Raw genomic sequence first — 23,451 nt, forward strand, 5'->3', positions numbered from 1 at the left:
AATGGGAGACAATATTTGGAAACAACATATCAGATAAGGGTTTAATATCAAATATATAAACAACCCTACAACTCAACAACAGAAAGGCAAACAGCCCAATTAAAAAATGGGCAAAAGCCATGGACAGACACTTTTCTGAAAAGAAAATACAAATGGCTCAAAAACATATGAAAAAATGCTGAATTTTGCTGGCTATTAGAGAAATGCAAATAAAAACCATAATGAGATATCGTCTCACACCTAACAAAATAGCAATTATCTGAAAAACAGAAAATGACAAGTGCTAGAGAGGATGTGGAGAAAGAGGCACACTTATTCCCTATTGGTGGGAATGTAGAATGGTGCATCCACTCTGGAAGACAGTGTGGTATTTCCTCAGGTAGCTATGTATAGATTTGCCATATTACCCAGCTATTCCATTACTATGTATATACTCAGAAGGCATGAAAGTTAAGACGTGATTGGACATTTGTTAACCAATGTTTATTGCAGCATTATTAACAATAGCCAAGAGATGGAAACAGCCCAAATGTCCATCAATGGAAGAGAGGATAAAAAACTGTGGTACATACACAGGATGGACTATTACTCAAGTATAAGACAAAACAAAGACATGGACCATATAATAACATGAATGAATCTTAAGAACATTATGTTGAGCAAAGTTAGCCAGAAGCAAAAGGAATAATACTGCATGGTCTCACCAATATGAACTAACATTAATGAGTAAACTTTGAGAGTTAAAAGCTGATAACACAGGCTATCAGGAGATAAAAAGAGGGTAGAGATTGGGCATTTGATGCCAAAGGATTACAGAATATTCAGCATGATTGGATACATCCAGGAATAGATATCATAATAAAGTGTGATGGTAGTACAATATTATAAGTACACTAAACAAAGATGTCCATGAGTAAAGCTTAAAGAGGTTGACTAGGGGCAGGTATGACACCTGAGGTAAAGATAAAAGATAAAGCCTGGGACTGTTAAAATTAGTAAAAACTGGAGTGGTCAATGATTGTGATTTAATGTACAAATATAAAAATGTTCTTTAATGTGGGAGAACAAATGAATGTAAACCATGCAAAGTATTTAAAAGGGGATGGTACTGGGGAAAAATTTAATCAAAGCAAACTGGAGTCTATGATCAACAGTAACATTGTAATATGCTTCCATTACATGTAACAAAGGCAATATAATAAAATTAAATGTGTATGAGAGCAGGATATAAGGGAGGGATATGGGATTCTTGGTAGTGCTGTTGTTGTCTGACCCTACTATTATATTGTATTGTAAGACATTTTATATTTTTTTATAATCTTTATTTTATTTTTTTAGAAAAACCTTTCCTTCATAGTAATCAATGTATTAGAGTGCTGATTGTGGTGAGCCCTTTATCATGGAACTTGCCCTCATGAAGCTTGTCACTGCAAAGGAGAGGCTAAACCTGCTTACAATTGTGCCTAAAAGTTTCCCCGAGTACCTCTGTTGCTCAGATGTAGCCCTCTATCTCTAAGCTAACTCAGCAGGTGAACTCATTGCCCTCCCCCCTACATGGGATATGTCTCCCATGGTGGTAAATCTCCCTGGCAACATGGGATATGACTTCCTGGGATGAGTATGGACCAAAAATCATGAGATTGAGTACATCTGCTTGACCAAAAGTGGGATGCAAATTGAAACAAAATAAAGTTGCAGTGGCTGAGAGATTCCAAAGGGTGTCGAGAGGTCACCCTGGTGAACATTCTTATGCACTACATAGGTAACACTTTTTAACTTTTAATGCATTTAATGCATTGGAATAGCTAGAAGTAAACAACTGAAACTATCAAACTGCAACCCAGTAGCCTTGAGTATTGAAGACGACTGTATAGTAATGTAGTGTGACAGTGTGATTGTGAAAGCCTTGTAGATCATTCTTCTTTTATCCAATGTATGGATGGATGAATAGAAAAATGGGGACAAAAACTAAATGAGAAATAGGGTGGGAGGGATGATTTTGCTGTTCTTTTTCACTGTTATTTTTTATTCTTATTTTTACCTTTGCTGGTATAAGGAACATGCTACAGTGAAGAGGGACACTTTAAAAAATGCACAGAAGCTGAGAGAGTAGCTGCAGATGAGAGATAGTTTGAAGACAGCTGGTGAAAGCAGACTCTTGCTCTGGAGAAGCTAAGAGAGGACAAACACTTTAAGAGCACCTAAGAATGACATTTTTGAAGAACTGCAGCCCAGAGAGGAAAATCCTGGGAGAAAGCCATTTTGAAATCAGAACTTTGGAGCAGATGCCAGCCATGTGCCTTCCCAGCTAACAGAGGTTTTCTGGACACCATTGGCCATCCTCCAGTGAAGGTACCCATTTGTTGATGGCTTACCTTGGACACTTTATGGCCTTAAGCCTGTGACTTTGTGGCCAAATAAACCCCTTTTATAAAAGCCAATCCATTTCTGGTGTTTTGCTTAACAGTAGCATTAGCAAACTAGAACAGATGGAGTGCACAATCTCTTCTATTAAATATATTATATAGCCCTTATTATGTTACCCACTCCTTATAAAACTGGATAATAATTAAAAGATTAATTATTGTTCTTCTATATGAAAAGTTTTTAAAATGTTGATTGAATTTATTAATTCATTACCTAGTTAGCTAGTCATTCAAAAAAGCCTATTCAACATGGTATATTTTGTTACATAGTTCATTTTGTTGTGTCATCTCTTCATTCCTAAAATAAAGCATATTTTGCCTGGATGAACTATTCTTTTCTGTATTATTGAATTATGCCTACAATTATTTTATTAAAGATTTTTATGATCATTGGCATTAGTAAGATTTGTCTACATTGTTTTTTTTGTTTTTGTTTTTGTTAAATTGCCTTTATCAACTTTTGGTATTGATGCTATATTTACCATATAAAATTAATAACAAATGCTAATAATTGTCTTAAATGGTGAGATTATAAAGCAGTTATCCTGCTCCTATGACCTTGGAATTGAGAAGTTTGAGAACTAAAATGCAATTATAAAGAGGTTCTAGTAAGACCCTGCTAAGAAATTACCATAATTAGAATCATATGGTTTAAGTTACCTGTTACTTCTCCTCACATTAATACATGTTTTATTTTCATTTCTAGTCTCTATGTTCCATGATTACAGGGTTTGTGTCTTCTGCATCTACATGCTTTCCATAACCTAGCAAAACATGCACCTTTTGATCAGTCAATATACATTGATTGCATTGAATTGAAATTAATTTAAGCAAAAAGCATATTGTTTTCACAGCCACACACACATGTATGAGAACTTTCTTTTGAAATTACACCATTTCTATAATATTCTAAAATTCTTTATAATAAAAAAATCAGAATCTTTATTAATGTTTATAATGTAGCTCCCATACACCTGTTCATAGACAATCTCCGCTGTACTCTATTACTTTATATACAGTATTATTAGTTTGGTCACTCTGTCAATCATGGGAATATAATACCAAGCTGTCTACTCCACCTACAACCTGCTGAGAAGAATCATGAGGGAAGCTTTGTGCACAGCCTCATTCCTAACACTGTGTTGAAAAATATTTCCTTCACAGGCACACTTCATGATTAAAATAAAAAGTGGCATATCCAACCATCCAGCTGAAATCAAGTATTTGAAAATTAATTACCGTTGATGACCTTGTTCTTGTTATCCTAAAACCATCTGCATTTGATGTGAATCATTTTAAGCTATCATATTTTTAGAGGGCTCATAGAAATCATCAAAACACACTAGAGATCCCTAGGACTACTAGATCAAAATACTAAATATACGACAAAAGTGGATATTTTTTATATTATAAGTACTTTGTACACTTTTATAACTCAGTGATATATACATATTTCATTTTATGGTCATTCTATATAAATCTCTATGTTGTTTGTTAAGTGTAAATGAATACATTAATCAATCTCAAAATATAATTACATAATATTGTTATAAATTATATGCATTATAAATGTTACTATATACATAATATAATAATATTTCGTAAACTATTTTACTCTTCTGATCCTAAATTGGCACTGATAATTTAATTTGGAATGAGGCATAGAATAATTGTTATTGGTTACTTTCTGCTACTAGTGATTTAAAGAAATCTATTTTAATAAATTAAAATATACCTAATACCAATTTAAACCATACCAAATACATGTATTATTGTATTACAAATTTTTTTAGCTTGTAGGAATATGTTTAGATGTTTCTATTATGTATTTCTATAATGTGTGTGTATACAATGCTCTCTGCATTAAAAGACAATGAATTAAAAACTTTTAGAAAACAGAGACTGTCAAAGATAATTTATTCTATGTATTTAATTTTATTTTCAAATTGGATAATTCAAAATTTAAAGAACAATGAAAATAGCCTTTCAAACCATAGTCAATTTTTTAATAAATCCTAAAGATATTTGAGCAGATAACTTCTAATTAATTTTATAAAGAAGGGAGATAGTGTCATTGAATATATGCAACTGTGACTACTGTATAATTGGCAAATGACCAAACAGCAATTTAGAATTGGTACTTGAAAGCTTTTTAAAGCAGATAGCTGATAACTTCATTGTTCAAGACCAGCAGGTGTTCTCACAAATTACCTGAAGTAATTTGCAGTACAGATGTGCAGCAAAGCTTCACATTAAATATAGGTAGGGTTTGTGTAGTTCTTTCAATAAAAGCAAATCAAAGGTAATTTCATCTTTTTTGTTTCTGGTACCTATGAGTTATTATATAATTATTGTCTCTGCTTTCATGAAAATGTGTAAAATATAATATTTCATCCAAGGTGGCATATCCAAGTTCTTAAGTTACTTAAGCAATTAGAATTTAAATTTTATTTTTAATGAGATTAATAAAGCCTGTAAAAGAGATATGTTAGTTTTTGTGGTTATTAGCAGTTATTTCATAGCTTGATTTCTATGTGTAAAACAGAATATTGTGCATAGATAAATTTATATACTGTTCTGTTGAAATATGTTGTCTGTTTTACTTGTGGCTTTTGCTTTTTTCACACAAATGCAAATGTTGCAATGTTTAATTCTAATTGGAAAAAAATACCATCTATTAGGTGCCAAGTACAAGGGCATAATAAGCGTTTATGAAGTCACAACGACATTTTCAGCAAATCACTTATGTTTATATGTTTTTACCTAGTTTCCAACAAAACTTATATGAGAGTTATATTAATTTTGATGTTTCCTAAGTCCTTTAATCCATCTAGGGATGAACTTTGATATTAGCATAATATATCTGTGTTGGTTTGGATGTATTATGTCCCCCAAAATGCCATTATCTTTGATGTAGCCTTGTGGTGTTGATTAGGTTGGAGACTTTTAGTGTTGATTTGGTTGGAGACTTTTGATTGGATGTTTCAGTGGAGATGTGATCACTCAATTGTGGGCGAGATCTTTCACTGGATAATTTCCATGGGGGTGTGGCCCCACCCATTCAGAATCGGCCTTGATTAGTTCACTGGAGCACCATATAAGCTCAGACAGAAGGAGAGAGCTAGCTACAGCCAAGAGGGACACTTTGAAGAATGCACAGAAGCTGAGAGAGTAGCTGCAGATGAGAGACAGTTTGAAGACAGCTGGTGAAAGCAGACTCTTGCTCTGGAGAAGCTAAGAGAGGACAAACACCCCAAGAGAAACTAAGAGTGACATTTTTGAGGAACTGCAGCCTAGAGAGGAAAATTCTGGGAGAAAGCCATTTTGAAACCAGAACTTTGGAGCAGATGCCAGCCATGTGCCTTCCCAGCTAACAGAGGTTTTCTGGACATCATTGGCCATCCTCCAGTGATGGTACCCAATTGTGGATGACTTACCTTGGATACTTTATGGAGTTAAGATTATAAATTTGTGACCAAATAAACCCCCTTTATAAAAGCTGATCCATTTCTGGTGTTTTGCACTCTGGTAGCATTAGCAAACCAGAACAATAGCTTTCTTTGTTTTATGTAAATGTAATCTGCAATTCACTATTTTTTTAGTTCCAATCATTTTAATGAGCAGCAATTATTCTGTACTTAAATGTTTTTTAATCATCCATTTTTAAATATCTCTTAATTTTGAGAAAACAGATCTTTTGGTATTCTGCAAAACTTTTAATTGATAAGTAATGTTACCAAAGCATATTTTTTACACATTGCATGTTAAAGTTTAAGGATGTGTATACTTTTAAAGTGCTTGATTTTCTAAATTTCAAGGAGAAAAAGTGTATTTTAAACTCCAGAATCAAACATATTACTTCTCCCTGATTAAACCTTTGTTTCAAAACCTTCATCTCCAATAGAGACACTTCAACTGTGAAGATTATGAGTTAGGGAAATTTAGTCAAAATCAGGTCAATGAATTGCAAAACATGAGTGCTCCAACTGATTTATGACAATGGAAAATTTAAGCTACCATAGGAAATATGTAGGTTCATTTTGTTACCTGCAAATTCAATCTTTACAAATGTAAATAGCAAGAAAACTCACATTTTAGAAATGTCATGATGCATGTCTAATAGCTTTGATAAAGTTTACTATTGAAAAATGAAGTTTGATTTGCATGCTATGGAGAAAAATGAGAGAAATGTCAATGTAATTAACTCTTTAGCTCATCAAATTTTATCACAATTTCATTTTGTGATAAGAGAAATTTCTCATCAAAATTTGCTACTGATGAGGGTAAGCAAACATATTTTGGAAGAAGTTTATATTAGACTACAATAACATTTCTTTATTGACATGTTTTAGCATGTTAAGTATTTCATTTTAAAAACTAATTGAAATAACATTTTCTGTCATTAGTTGAATATATTAAATGGATTTTGTTTTATAATTATATAGGTTAGTTGTGACTGTGATTGTTTATTGCCAACCCTGATTATTAGAGATTCAGTGGTTTATAACTTTATTTAAGACAGCATCACCCATAATGTACCTCAAACAGGAAAAAAAAAAAAAAAGACTCAATTTTAGTAATTTTCTACTGCAGGTAATAAAATCAAAACTATCAATCAAATGTCTGGGGTTCCCCTTTTATTCATTTATTTCTTTTCCTTTTTCTTTTTTCTTTTTGTAGTTGTTAGGGAATAAGTGTGAAAGCAATATGCAAGATACACAAAATTAGGAAATTTAATTTTATAAATTCAAGTGAAGAATTGTTAACAAGAAAAAACCTTTTTGAAAGCCATTGTAAGAGTTCCACAGTCAAATACAAGGAAAAAATAGCAAGGGTTATTGTCCTGCTTTCCCAAAGTCAACACTGTAGAAACAAAGAGGAAGGTGTGAAGAACTGACATTTAAAGCAAAAGATGAGAAAACTCCAGGCAGACTGATGTTTGCTTCAAACTGCAGATATGCTGCAGAAGCCTGGACAAGTGGCAACTGTGGCAGTGATAGGAAATTCACAGGACATAGGGAGAACTTGGATGCAGAGTCCCCTATCACACACTGCAGTGATTCAATGCCATTCCATTAATCCCACCAGCAGGCTAAGATAGATTTGAGCACCACCAGCATTACAGGGAAATATCTGGGTAACACCAAAGGCTGGTAAAAGTGATATGCTAATGGAAACTGACAACCACTCTGGGGATTCTTTCCAGGCAGTCTCTATCCAAAGGAGAAATCTTACCACAGAGCTGCTTCCTGACTAATAGACTTTCTGCATAAGGCAGGTGGTCAATAGCGGCTTTCTGCTTTGAACTTCATTCTCCCCTATTCATTTCTACTAATACAGAGGCACAAAAATTATGGCCTCAGGTTTAGTTTCCCAAGAGCACTTTTTTCAGGGTAAAGGATATCTCCAGGGGAACATAAAACAAAATAACTAGCTATCAGAGGAGGATATAGAGGCTGGGGAGGAAAGAGAAAAAATGCAAAGCATATGCCACCTGAAGCTTACTGATTGGAATAGATAGGTCCTTTTTATTATTCAGGTAAACATATCATTGAAGAGATGAGGAATGATTTTGAAATGTAACTTGACATTTTAAAATTTAGCATATGCTATTCCAAAAGAAATTGGGCAAAATTCTGGTAAAAGAAACAGTAAGATAGAAATAGACATACAGTCATGTCAATAACTGATTTCCCAGAAAGACAGACATGGAAAAAGATAAAATATTTGAAATAACAATGGAAATCCATTTTCAAGGATTAATAAACAAAACAACCCAGTGTGAAAGATCCAATCATTAATGAAGAGAAGAGTTAAGGAAAACAAGCATCCAGAAATGCCCTAGTGAAACTTAAGTATAAAATGTCAATTAAAAAATTCCAGAAAAATCAGATTATATGGAAAGGAACCAGATTCAAATTTTACAAAATATTTTTCAGGAGCAATATATGACATATAACAATGCAATAGTACTTTCATATAATTAAATGAAAAGAACTTTGTAAATATGAGGTTTTATAAAATTTGTCATTCATTGAAAATAGGACAGGAAGACTCATAAGATATCCCAGGAATATATGAAGGCAAGATTGTCCAGGAAAGAAAGATAATTAAATACAAACAATTTTCTTATTGAAGAGGATATAATACATATAGAGATTAAATTATTGAGAATACTTTTAAAACCATATGCAAAAAGCTTTGAAAACTCAGAATAAATGAAAAAAATCCCAGAAACATTTTAAAGAAATATAAAAAATAAAATCTTTGAATAGTTATATAGTTATTGAATAAAATGAAATGGTTAAAAAACCCTCTGTGATGGTTGAGTTTGTGTGTCAACTTGGTCAAGTGATGGTGCCTAGTTGTCTGGTCAAGCAAGCACTGGCCTGATACTGCAAGGACATTTCATGGCTGGCTAATAAACCAGAAGGCTGGTTTATTAAATCATCAGTTGATTGCATCTGTGGCTGATTCCACCTATGATAAACTAAGGGAGTGTCTTCCGCAGTGAAAGAATCCAATCAGTAGGATTTAATCCAATCATTTGGAGGCTTTTAAGGGAGAAGTGAGACCTTTCATTTCTCCCTCAGGCAGCCAGCCTCTCCTGAGGAGTTCTTCAAAGACCTTCATTAGAGTTGCCAGCTCACAGCCTTGCCTAAAGAATTTGGACTCATGAATCGCCACAGTTGTGTGAAATACTTTTATAAAATCTCATGTTTACAGATATCTCCTGTTGGCTCTTTTTTCTTTGGGGAACCCTAATATACCCTCCTCCAAAGAAAGCATCAATTGCTGGTGGCACCATAGCCAAACTTTGCAAAATCTCCATAGTCAAGTTCTGTGGATATATTTAACTCTTTTAGGAAAAAAAAATATATGGTACTATTTAACAACCATTATTTGGGGTCAGAAAAACCTTGGTACCAAAACTACAGACAATAAATGATGAAAAATCACATGCTTAATTCTTTCATTGATAGAGATGTAAAAATTCTAAACAAAATATTATAAAATCAAGTCCAATCATATACAAAAAAAGAATATACAACATGACCAAGTTGGATTATATCAAGTGTTCATAGATGGTTTAGTTTATTTAAATAATCAGTAAATGAAATCCATGGCATTATGTGATTATATAAAAAATAAATTTGATGACTCAATAGATAGAAAAGTAAAAATCCCCCACTTATCATTGGTAAAGATTCCTTGTAAATTAAGAACAGATAAATTTTTAAAATACACTAAAAAAGTATTTTCAAAGACAGCAAAATTTTTCTTAAGTTAAATGATTTTAGAAAGTGTTGGAGGAATTCTTTTTAAAATCATGAACTAGACAATGAATTCAACCAGCTTAAATCTATTTAATAATGCATTGAGGATACTTGCTAGTTTTGTTTTAAAATGCGGGAGGAAGGGATGAAATAAAACTGTTATTTGTTTATGATGTGATCAAATAGATAAAAGTCCAAAATTGGCTAAAAAAGTGATCAATAATTTTGGAAGAGTTTATCATGTGGGTGATTATAAGAAATATAAAAATCATTTGCATATATCTATAAAATCAGTAACCAACTTGAGAATATAAAATTACAAAGAGATAAAAATAATATCAGATATCTAGGACATAATTCTAGAAAAGTTACTGCTAAAAAAAAAATGTGAGCAAAATCTGATTAGATGTCAGAGAGCTTTATTGAAACAATTCATAAATTGGGGAGAATCCAATCACTGTGAAGTAGAGAGGAAATCTGCTAACAAAGAAAGAAACAGCTTTATAGACAGAAAAAGGGAGTATATTGGAAGGAAGTCTTCACTGGTTAATTCAGACAATATTTACCAATATGGCTAGTACAGATGGCTGCTTAGTACCGCGGGAGTTAGCTTGTGTAAGAATATGGAGTTGGGCATAGCTGGATGGCTGATTAAACTCTGTATTCTGGGCAAGCTGAGAATTTACAGGTAATAGAAACATATAGATTTGGGTTTGACTGACATGGGACTTAGCATGAACCTCGTGGTGTTGTAGCTACTAAGTTTTATTTATCAATACTCAGCATCTCTACAGATAAAACTACAAAAGGCATTAAGAAATATTACACAAGTTTTATATAAAAATTGATAATTTGTTTTTCAAAAAGGCAGCATTAGCAAAACAGAACAACATGTAAAGAACTCCAATGTACAAGAATAGATGGGAAATTTCCTAGATAGGAAAGAATTCCTAGAGAGGATTTCCTACAGAGGAAAGAATTGAAAGGAAATACTAGAAATCAAAAGCAGTATATAAAAAATGAGCCCTTTAATGGGCTCTTCAGTAGACTGGGCACAGCCAAGGAAAGAATCAATTAGTTTGGAAATAGGCCAACAGAAATAGAGAGATATCACATAATGATTAAGTAGCTAATTCCCCAAGAAGATGTACAATCATTAACATTGAGGCACCTAAAAATCAAAAGAGCATCAAAGAATACCTGAGGCAAAAGAACAAATGTGGTTTTAAGCCAGAAGTTTGTCGTAAATTGGTAACAGCATCCATAGAAAACTTCTACAGTCATTGTTTTTATTGTGCATCATTCCCAACAGCAATAAATGAGTTCCTCTTACTATACTACTTAGCTAGCAATTGGTTTTTCCAGGTTTTGTTGTTTTGTTTTATTTTTATTTATATTTCATTTGGCACTGATATCAATGTGTAGTAGTAGCTATCATTGTAATTTGATTTTTCATGTTGATAGTAGGTATTCTTGATATGATATGATGAAAAGTCACATCACTTCTGTGATCTTCCTCTAAAAAACCTACAACTTCATTCTAACCATGAGAAAAATATCAGGCAAATACCAATAGAGGAATATTCTGCAAAATATCTGACTGGTCCTCCTCAAAATTTTCATGGTCATCACAAACAAGGGAAATCTGAAAAAGTGTCACAGCTAATAGAAATCTGAGGAGATATGACACCTAAATGTAATGTGATATCCTGAATGGGATCCTGTAACTGTAAAAAGACAACAGGTTAAAACCAAGAATATATGAATGAAGAATAAATGTTGGTAATAATAATATTTCTCTATTGGTTATTTAATTTTGACTAATGTGCCAAAATAAGGAACAGTATTTTTAATAGCGGAAACTGAGCTGGATATACGGGAACTTTGTACTGTCTTCGCAATTTTTCCTAAATCTAAAACTTTTTGAATAACTATCATGGATTTTTTTTTTAGAAAAAGGTTATTAGTTAACCTAAATTAAAATTAGGCAGACCATGAAAAATTATGAATGTACCATGTACATAGGATAAGGGGTAACCCAATTCTAGGCCTTTGATGCAAATAGGAACTCAAAAATATAACTGAGTTAACACCGTTTTAAATGTACAATTAGCATTCATTGCAAAAAAAAAAATAATCATATGGGAAAAATAATGAGTAAATTTAAGTTTCTTAAGTTTATGATGCAGTAACAAATAACCTCAATATTGTCATGGCTTTCAAAAAAACAAAATTTATTTCTCACTCTTATTTTGTATCAGCTGTGTTTTGTCTGCAATACTGCTCCACATATCTGCATTCCAGTAACCAGACAATAAGAGAAGCCCCTCTAGGAAACAACAAACCTCATAGCAGAAAAAAATAATTCATTGTTTAAACCATGTGAAGGGTCTCAAAGATTCTACACAGATGCAGCATATATCACTTCAAGTTATATGGACAGACTTCATGTAAAAGGGGGAAAAGATTGCATTTTATTATAATGCTTTATAATTACTCCATTTTTAGGCATTTTTTATCAAATATTATTATAACAAAGATCAATAAACAGTGAATTTTGAACATGAAAAGCAAAGTCAGAGGGATTACATCTCTAGAAAGAGATATAATAAAAAATGGATAACACAAGTACAAAATGGAAGATTGCAAATAGAACAGGATAGCACCTCTGAAAACACGAATATATGAGAATATTATATATGAAAGTTCATAACAAATGTTTATGGGCTGAAAATAATGTGCATGCCCCAACTTGTGTGTTCTAAATTTTTCAGGCTTCCTTCAAGATATGTTAGCCTTGTAACTTAATCTGAGCCAGAAGAATCAGGGCAGAAGTGTTGCACACCACTTCTTGGCCTAGCCCTTCATATGTACTATGTTATTCTTATGCTTGAAGCTCACCTTCCCTGCAGTTGGAAGCAAAAACGTTCAGAGATGTCTGAGTGTCAAGATGATAACATATGGAATCTGTACGTTACTGCTTAAAGAAGAATAACCAGGAACCCAACCAATCTGCATTTTATAGACATTTACTTCATTAGATCAAACCTCTAAGATGTTAAGGTATATATCTCACTACAGTTGGAATTATTTACACTGATAAATACACAGATTGGTACTTTGAACTTACCTTCAACTTAAAAAGAAACCTTAAATATGCAGCATTGATTTAGTCGTCAGACAGTGAATTGTCAGGGTAACAATTACCACAAGCTGGCTAGCTCAAAGTCCGTGGCAGGCAGAGGGAAAAGACTTGGTAAATGTTTGGGTAAACATTTGGCAAATCTGAAGGCAGACCATGTGCCTTCAGAACCCTTGGCTGCAAGGAAAGAGTTTGGAAAAAGGTATATTTTTAGTGTTTTAATTAAAATTGACTGTATTAAACACTACAGGAAAAATAGGATCTCAGTAAAGAATCAGATTTTTTTTTTCAGCAGAAATGAAGGGAAATAGCTCCTGAAATCCAGATGGTTGATTAGTCTGCAAAGACAAGAAGATGAGATTTGTAAAAAGTTTTGAATAATAATTGCTCAATAAACCTTTCCAGTTTAATAAACTTACTAAGGCAAAGGTAAGTTTAAGTATGTGGCTTATGCCTATAGAACTTTCAGTCTGTTTACTGGCTGATGGAACTGATTGGAGGCAAATAAATTGTTCCTAGATTTTCTAAGTTTTCAGGGAAGTGCATTGCTTAATAAACAAAAAACTTGGACTAAAAATCTTGGAACATTCCAAGTTGGGACACTTAAACTTCCTCAAGAAGAAGGTGGGTTTCAGTCATATAACCCTAAAGAGGGCCAAAGAGAATAATGGATAACACTCAATGAGCTCCTTAGAATATTATGTAACTAGCCATGGTGAACAATGGTGGGAGAAGACTGATTGACTTTCAATTCAGAGATCATAAAATTTGGAATATGAAATATTTGGAGAAGAACACATCACAAAGATGCCAGATTTTGAACTGTGCAAGTAAATGGATAGGACTCTGAATTGTCACCGGTGGAGAGGGTGTGAGTGTGATCTGTGTAGAAAGCAGGGAAAAGATAGATATTTGATGACCAGAAGGGCACTTCAAAAGCAAAGTTTTCAGATAAGGTATTGTAGTCATATTTACTGAAATTAAGCATATACTATGACCAGAATTTGCACCTCTGCTTATATATTCCAGAAAGATATTTAGGCACATTCTTAATGCAAAAGTATAAAGTTGTTAAACATAGATTTTGTAGCAATTTATTAGATGCAATCTAAGCTTCCATCATTGTGAATTGAATATGTAAAATATGTTATGAGCACTATGACATACAGCAGTTAGAGGCAATGTACACACAGCAACACAGACAAATTTCTTTTTTGAAATTTTCTGAGTAAAAGTAATAAGACACAAGAGTAAGACTATAGCATGATGGAAATCATGAAAATTAAAAAAAAAACCCACATATTTAAAATAATATATATATATATATATATATATATATATATATAAAGGATTATACATTAAACATATTAGATTATTTGCCTCTTAAAGTGACAAGGGTATGGGATTGGGGAATTAAGTCAATAAATAAAAGGGAAAAGAGGGAAAGAAGAAAAATTGAAGGGAGAGAGGGAGGGAGAGAGGGAAAAAGGGAAGGAGGAATGAATAAGGAAAAGAAGGAAAGAAGAAAGGAAAGAACTAAGGAAAGACAAAGAGGTAAATAATAGGTAAATACACATTAACATTTTTATCCTTAAAAAAAAATTGAATATATATTTGTTATTTTATTGCATTTCATTAGTAAAATAATCATCTATTAATGGAATAAGGCTTAAGCCAATATCATATGTATGCACAAAATAAAATTAAGTGACCCATGCAATTTTAAAAAATGTATACTGTGTTTCAAGAACTATGCCATTTATTGTGAGGCATTTATTCGATTTAGAACTTTTTGTCAAAAATGTAAAAATATAAATAGAATATTAATTTATAAATCTGCTCAAATGTTCTGACTTGAAATAATTTATTACATGGATAAGTAGGTGAACATTGTTCAGCAATGACATATTTGAACAACAATACTTTATTCATACATAGATAGTAGGGAAAGAACACCTCCTAAAGAAATTGTATGCATAAGTACAGATGGAATAAATATAGCAAGTCCCAACATAATTAAAATCTGCACCGAGCCTACTCCCTGGCTCCCTTTTCCTCCCATACTCAGGGTGTCTTCTTCTGGAGACATCAGGCAAGCTCTGAAGCCACAGGGAATGAATCCCTGCAACCAAACTCCTCCCGCTCAGCCTCCCACCAAGCACCTCGGCATGACACTGCCTATTTATGTGTCAGCTTTCCTCCATTCAAATGCACCTAGAGTATGGCTTTCAATTATTTCTGTCAAGAAGACAATTTCAAGTGCTGATTTGGTACTTAGACTTATTGTGGAGTTTCAAGAATCCCTTGGTTTACATTAATTCTCTGTGGAGACCCCATTTAATACGACTGATTTGACATTCTTCAGAATTGCAGTTCTTAACCTCTCAGCAAGCAATTATTTACTCCATCAGTAACTTTTCTCTCAAAGAAAATTGGAGAAATACAATAGGAATTGAGCTCAGCAACTTCATGAACAGTTAACAAGCAGGACTGCTCAGCCAGCAGCTGATAACAATGGGTATGGGTGTGCTGTGAGGGTGGAGAGTAAAATATTTAAATTGTACCCAGAATGGTGCAACAGGGGCAGTGCTGTCATAATAGCTCAGGGAAATGGCAGGCATACTCATTTTTAATCACTTCCTTTCGGATGACTTCTGCATCCTGAGAGGAAAGTTACCTGGTCCTGAGAGACAATCAAAATTTTATCCATATTCTTTCCCTATCTACAAGTGCAAACTATTGCAGGAAGAGAACAACTTCCATGTGGATTCGATCAATGTAGGCAACTAACTGGGCTAATTGCCTTGCCTCACCCCATTACTGTTAAGTGATCTGCATAAAAAAATATTGCATAAAAATTGCCTTCAGTCATGTCTATATGCCACTAGTGTGGTGACCATGGATCTATATTTTAGTGAAGCTGAGAGCTTTATGAAACTCATCTGATGATTAGAAAGAATTATTTTGAAATCATCACTAAACAAGTGCATTGGAATCAATATGGTAAACCAAAAGAACAACAACTGATGAGAATAAGGTATTTAATAATTCATTTTGCTCAGGGGATGGGGCCTGAGGCTCAGGCTCCATCAAGTGATATTAAAACACTGTATGAATTGAAATATTTAAAATGAATTTAAAGACCTCAGGCTTTCACATCCGATTACATAGAAAGATATAAGAGATGCACCCTTATTTCTCTAGGCCTCAAACTGCAAGCAATCCAAATGTCCCTTAATGGAAGAATGAATAAACACACTGTGGTAAGCTTATGCAATGAATCAAAGAAAGGGTACAAACTACTAATGCATGTGATTGCATGGATGAATCTTAAATATGTGGTGATAAGTAAAAGGTCAGACACATGCAAAAATATGACCTTATGATTCCATTTATATGAATTCCAAAGACAGCCAAAATAAATCTATGGTGACTGATTATTTCTAGTTGGGGTACTGACTGAAAAGAGGCACGTGGTAACTTTTTAGGGTGACAGAGCTGTTCTGTATATGTTTGGATGGTGGTAACATGGATTTCTGCAATTGCCAAAACTCATCAAACTAAGCATTTAAGATCATTGTATTTTGTTATATGAAAATTATACTTCAATAAAAAATGATTTAATATCTATGTTATACATGTATTATACCTAATTTTGATGTAAAAACTAGGCATTATACTTGAGACTTTAAAAATTCTTGGGCCACTGATTTAATGTAATGATTATTGCTTTGTAAATGAGGGCTTCTATTTTAGTGCATATTGATAATTGTTTTTCTCTGCTGTTGTCATTCCAAAGTAAATATTTTCACTGAGATGACTGTTGGTTTAGCCATGCAAAACTAGTACATTTGCATGTATTATTCAAATGGGATTTTGAAACATTTCTGGCTCTTGATTTTCATGTAAAATTGGCATTTTACACTAATTAGGCAAATACAGATTTCTAATTAGAGTTCTTTTCCTCTTTTTATCCTTTAAGGAATTTCATGAAAAAAAATCAAACCATGAAGATCCCTTTAATTGAATAAAACTGAATGTATTACCTCCTAGAATGTGAAATTACGTATAGGATTAATTATGTGTTTTGTTTAAACCTTATGAGTTTATTATTTACAAAATATACTGAATTAAACACTATATGTGCTTTTTATCCCAGTTCTAAATCATATGCATACAAGTCAAAATTATCTACTTACTGAAGAAAAAAATATTTTGTCATATTGTGTATTTAGTCAGGGTTCTCCAAGTAAACAAAACCAACAGGATATATAGAGATACGGTTATAGAGAGAGATAGAGATAGACACATGGATTGGCAAGTCTGAATTCCATAGGGCAGGGCTCAAGCTGGGGTCTCTGATGAAATTTTCAATGAATTCGCAAGGAAAAGCTGGGGGGCTGAAGTAGAGGTAGAAATTCTTCTTTCTGAGAGCTGAAATCAGCAAGTCTCCCTGGAAGGCCTTCAGCAGATTGGATGAGACTTCTCTCATTGCTGAAGGCAATCTCTTTTGTTCATTATAGATGTATCCAGATGTAGATGCAATAAACTGACTAATTTAAATACATGAAATACCTTCAGATTCATACTCAGACCAGTGCTTGCTTGACCAAACAACTGGACACCATAACCTAGCCAAGATGACACATTAACTAAACCATCACACATTACTTTCTTCATGTTATAGTGAGTAATAGAGTCTGGAATTGTTATTCTTGACATAGAAAATTCTGTCATGTAAAGGTAGCACAAGAAACTTACAAAAAATCCATTTGAAAATAATGATATGTAACTGCTACTTCCAGCAACATAATACATTTGCCATTATAGCAAAACAAAGAAAACTCATTTTAAAAATTGGGATACAATAGGAAAAAATTAAAAAGCCCAACCTAAAGCAGGCACTGCTATAGAAGACTTTCATGTTTTAGTAATAAAAATCTTATGTTTTAAGAAGAAAAGGTGTTAGAGTCAGAGAAAGTAGAACTGAGACCAGTGCATAATGCTAAGACTCTTGAACCACACACTGGGTGAAAAGCCAGACTAAGAAAAAATCAACAAGGAAAAGAGAAACCTAGCCAGTCTTCTTAAAGTCTAGTGAGAATAAACTCTTTTGAGAGAAATCAAATCAAAAGATTTGAAATTGTTTGGACTTTGCATGGTCCAGTAGTGGTCCAGGATGGTCAGGAAAACCCCAGGTTGAGAAATGAATTTAAAGTGGCATTTGTTTGACAGTGAGCCAGATTGCTAGGGGACATAAAAAATAGAGGTATCATCCTCTCTGGAGAAACAGGCACTATGCAAAACATTGTTAATGTCCCACAAATTAAAATCAGCCACTATGAGCGCGCGCACACACACACACACACACACACACACACAACTTTTAAGCACATGGGAAAATTACTTTCCCCTCCAAAAAATGAAAGGCCTGAAGAAACATCAAACTAAAATGGTACAGCTGCTGTGGAAGGCAGTTTTGTGGTTCCTCAGAAAACTAAATATTGAATTGCCCAATAACTCAGTAAGTCTGCTTAGTATATATCCAGAAGATCTGAAAGCAGGGATACAAATGGCATTTGCATACCAATATTCATAGTGGCATTATTCACAATTGCCAAAAGATGGAAACAGACGAAGTGTCCATCAACTAGTGAATGCATAACAAAATGTGTTTGATACTTATGAAGGAATATTACTCAGCAGTAAGAAGGAATGAAGTCCTGAAGCATGAGACAACATAAATGAGTCTTGATGGCATTATGCTGAATGAAATAAGTCAGAAACAAAAGGACAGGTATTATATGATTTCACTAATATGAACTAATTAGAATATGTAAACTGAAAGTCTCAAAACAGAATATAGGTATCAAGAGATAGATTGAAGCTAGAGACTGGGGATCAGTTGCCCAACATGTACAGAATTTTTAATGAGGTTGAACTTAAATGCTTGGAAATGGATAGAGGTGAGGGTAGCTCATTATTGGGATTATAAGTAATAGTGCTGAATTATAGATGATTTTGTTTGAGATGTGTTGTTTACAGTCATGTATGTCTCCAGAAGGAAAGCTAGAGGTTTAAATATGGGATTGCATCATACCGTGAACCTTGAGGTGGATGTTGTTTAAGATTAACACCACAAATAGAAATAAGTTCTTTCATGAATAGTATGAATATACAACATTGTACAAAGAGCTAATAATAGAAGAGTACATAGGGAAAATTATTGTAAGCCACAAACTACAGTTAACAGTAATATCTTAATATCCTTTCACCAACAGTAACAAGTGCACCACACCAATACTAGGGGTCAGTAACGGGGGGCTAAGGGATATGGGGTGTTTTGGGTTTTCTTTCATGTCTATCTGTTATTTTTCTTTTTGGAGCAAAAAAATGGTTTAAAATTAAATGCAATGATGATTGCACAACTAGGTGATGACACTGTGAGACATTGTTGTATATTTTGGATGGATTAGATGGTATGTGAAAAAATATTAGTAAAATTTGTCTTTAAAAAAAAATGTGCCAGATTTCAAAATAAACTGAATAGGGAACCTCAATATGATGATTATTACAATTGAAGTTCAGGACTCTTTGGGTATGTTAAGGAGCAATTTTAAAACAAAGACACTTTAGAAAGAGGGTGATTTGATTTCAAGTATACTAAATTTCATGTATTATTTGGGAAGTGAATTTAAAAATAATTTGACTTCAGATTTAAGTATGAATATTAATATTTTAATAGTAGCTATTAAAATATAGATCATTTATAAATAAAATGATCTATGTTTTAAATAATGAGCACTTGATCTATTTTAAAGAAAAAGCCAAAGAAAGGTAAAAAAGGAAGGGTAGATTTTGAAAGTGGAATCACTTGCTAATGCTATTGCATCTGTACAGAAAAAAAACAAGTGTCCAGAAATCTCAAAATAAAACCACCATGTTGCTGGTTCATTCACCCTTCATTTTTTTCATAATTCAACCCTCCTCATCTTTTTCAATAGGTGCCATTCACCATTATCTTTTCTCCATCTTCCTTATTCCTCTATCCCTGCTGGGAAAAGGTGAGATAAAGAGAAGAAAACAAAACAAAACAAAACTTGAAGAAACTAATGGTACCAACATTTGCAATAAAACTTGAGAGTAGCTACAATAATTATATAAAATGGTGCATCCCCCATTCAGGTGAAAGTAAGGGTAGATGACTGTATTAGTTAGGGTTCTCTAGGGAAACAGAATCAACAAGAGATATTCAGAAATATAAGATTTTATAAAAGTGTCTCACACTACTGTGGGTATTCAAGAGCCCAAATTCCATAGGGCAGGCAGCGAACCGGAAACTCCAATGGAGGTGTTCGATGAACTCCTCAGGAAATGCTTTGCTGGCTAGCCAAAGAAGAAGTGAAGGTCCTCTCTCTTTCTTCCTTAAAAGTCTTCAACTGATTGGTTTAAATCCAGCTGATTGAATTCTCTCATTGCGGAAGACACACCCTTCATTCATGTAATCACGGTTGCAGTCAATTTACTGATGATTTAATAAACCAAACTTCTGGTTTATTAACCATCCACAAATGTCCTTGCAGTAATGGTTAGGACAGTGCTTACTTGACCAGAAACCTGGGCACCATCACTTGGCCGAGTTGACACATAAACCTATCCATCACAATGATGAAAGAGCAGAGGTTTCCAGTAATTCATGGAGAAATAGTGATAAAAAACAAGAAACTGGAGAAAGGAGGTACTGACAAATTGCAAGTAAACACTTAGATATTTTTTCCAGATGAAATGGAAACAGAAGAGTTTCAATGTTAAATTTATAGTCTGAATTACACAAATTATTAACCAAATTCATATTATTTGAACTGCAACAACAAAAGATTTACCCTCATGTCTTTAGCACAAAAGTATTCCTCAAAGTGAAGATTACCATAATTAGTGAAAATAAATTATAAATTTCAAACATATTTAGAAGAAAAAGAATATTATCAAGCAAATAATAGTATGATAGAATAGAAAATAAACTTGTCAGCCACCACAACAAATTCTAACAATGAAACTAGTCATTTAATTAAGGCTATTGTGGGCTTACTGCATTAGTCAGCATTCTCTAGGGAAACAGAACCAACAGGAGATATATGTAAATTTTATGAGATTTTATAAAATTGTCTCACACAACTGTGGAGATGCACAAGACCAAATTCTGTAGGCCATGCTGGAAGCTGGAAACTTTTTCACAAATTTCTCAGGAGAAGCTTTCCAGCTGAAGAAGAGATGAAAGTTCTCTCTCTGGCTGCTGAAATAATCACTTCTTTTAAGTACTTCAACTGATTGGAGGAGATGTTTCTCACTGCTGAATGCAGTCTCCTCAGTTGATTGTAGATATAATCAGCCACAGATGCAAACAACTTAATGATGATTTAAGTCTATGAAATGTCCTCACAGTAACAATTAGGACAGTGCTTGCTTGACCAAAAAACTGATCACCATTACCTGGTGCCATTAGTACTAGAACTCTTCCAGTGATTTGTAAATCAAGCTTACAAAAATATGATGTATTGTGAAAATCATAATTAAATTTTTATATAAAATACGTGCATGATTTTTTTTTCTTTTTTAGTTTTATGTTAACTGGTATTTTATTTGCTCAAAACCTAAACATTGCCAGTTTGAAAAGAAATCCACTATCTTTTATAAATAGCTCAAACTTGCCATTTAAATTCTAGGATTTTTTTTTCTTTTTCCTTTTTGATCCTTGATAAATTCATCCAAAAAAGAGAATAGAAACATGCGTATTTTAAAAACATGAACAATTAGAGAATGAGATCTGAAATCAAGAGTGATTTCATTTTGGACACTTCTGATTTTTTTTTGGCGGGGGGCTTCTTAAAGACTATAGCAGGATAAAAGGATCACTGGCTCTGAGTCTCTGAGATAATAATTGATGAAATGATAAAAAAAACCCTATACCCTTAAATAAGTTCAGATAACCCTATTCCCCAGGTTAAAAAAAAAAAAATGAAAAGTTTCAGTAACAATTCAGAAATTATTTTTATCTCCTACCTGCCTCATCAGTGGAAGTTTCTAAAAATTCCAGGTAGAAGAAGATGCAATCATCTCAAACTAAAACTCTTATACACTTTTTGATTACTGTTCAACTTGCTACATTTAGCAAAAGGCAAAATTTTATGGTGCTCACCTCAAATCTTATTGATTTCTGACTGTGGTATAATGTCCATTAAAAATAAAAAGATGAAGCTGTCAGTCCACTGATTAAGGTAATATGGCTTTTTTGGGGTTGGAGGGGAGGGTTGGCAAAGAGAAGACAAATAGACTAAAGGTAACTTAAACTACAGAAAAGAAAAGAAAAGGGGAAATGCCTCAACAAATGAAAAAAAAACAAAAAGCATTCAAAGCCCCTAAGTCAAGCCATAGCCAAAATCATGTTCTATCTTAAGTAGGTTTTCTTCTGCCTCCATTTTTTTCTTTTTCTTTCTTTCTCCCTCTCTTTTTATTTTTTGATAAAATCTCTCCCCAAACTGACATCACTTTTAATCCTCCCCAGACTGGGCTTCATCTTCAGACCCTTCATCCCAAGATTTTTCAGGTGGGGGCTTGAAAATGTTTTCTTTTCTGGAGGGCTTTTCGGTTCCTGATCTTCTGCTTTGAGGAAGGAGCCTTTTCCTTTGATGCCACTGAAGCTGTGGAACTAACCACGTTCTGTTTGACTTTCACTGGACTTGGTGTTACTGTGGCCTTTAGCCTGGGTTTGAGCATTTCTTTTCTCTCAGGTTGGGCCTTCTTAATCATCTTTTTTTTATTTATTTATGTATTTATTTTTTTTATTTTTTGAACTGCCATAGTCACAATCATCATCATTTCCAATTAGGAAGTCTTCATCGCTGCCAGAATCTTTCTTCTGGAATGGAGTTTCAGCCTCTTCTTCTGGTTCTTCCTCTCTGTCTCCATCTTCCATGAGCATTTCTCTCTGTTTAGAAGCTGCTTTTGAAGCTGCCTACCATTGCTAGTGCACGTTTCTATGATCTTTTTCATTTTTGTTGTGTTCTTCTGATTGAGAATCATCCTTCTTGGTTTTCACAACTTTTTTCTTGTGAGTCCTCACTATCTTATTGTGAATTCTTTCCAGATCACCTCTTATTTTTAGCTTCTCAGGGAGACGATCAAATTTTCTTAGCTGGAGGGCCTGAATCTCTTCCATAATCTTCATCAGCATCATCAGTTTCCTGAAACTGTCAATAAACAATTACCTTCCTATTTTTTACAGGTCAAAACATGTTCACTGTTGATACAGGACCCATTCAAGAAGCCAAGGACTAGGACCTCCCAACCCTGTGCACTTGGCACCCCACCCTACCCCCCATTGCCCCAAAATTTGTCCCCTGAGCCAAAAGCTGTTGGCTTCTCAAACTCTGCTGCTCCTTGCTTCAGGTCCTCTTGATCAGATGAGCCCCCCTTTCCCTCATCTCTTGAAAATGAGTACACATATCGTTCTTATCCTAATAACCCAGTCTTCTAAAATAAATATAGAAGCTTTATTAACTCTGATCAAATCCTAGGACATAAAGAAAGTCTTATCCTTAAAATAATA

General features: G+C 33.6%; 1 pseudogene; it reads right to left on the bottom strand.

The window, feature by feature from the left end:
* Window positions 1-22,393: 22,393 nt before the first annotated feature.
* On the bottom strand, window positions 22,394-23,137 carry LOC119527643 (annotated as a pseudogene).
* Window positions 23,138-23,451: the final 314 nt, after the last annotated feature.

Source organism: Choloepus didactylus, chromosome 1 (assembly GCF_015220235.1).
Source record: "Choloepus didactylus isolate mChoDid1 chromosome 1, mChoDid1.pri, whole genome shotgun sequence".
NCBI lineage: Eukaryota > Metazoa > Chordata > Mammalia > Pilosa > Megalonychidae > Choloepus > Choloepus didactylus.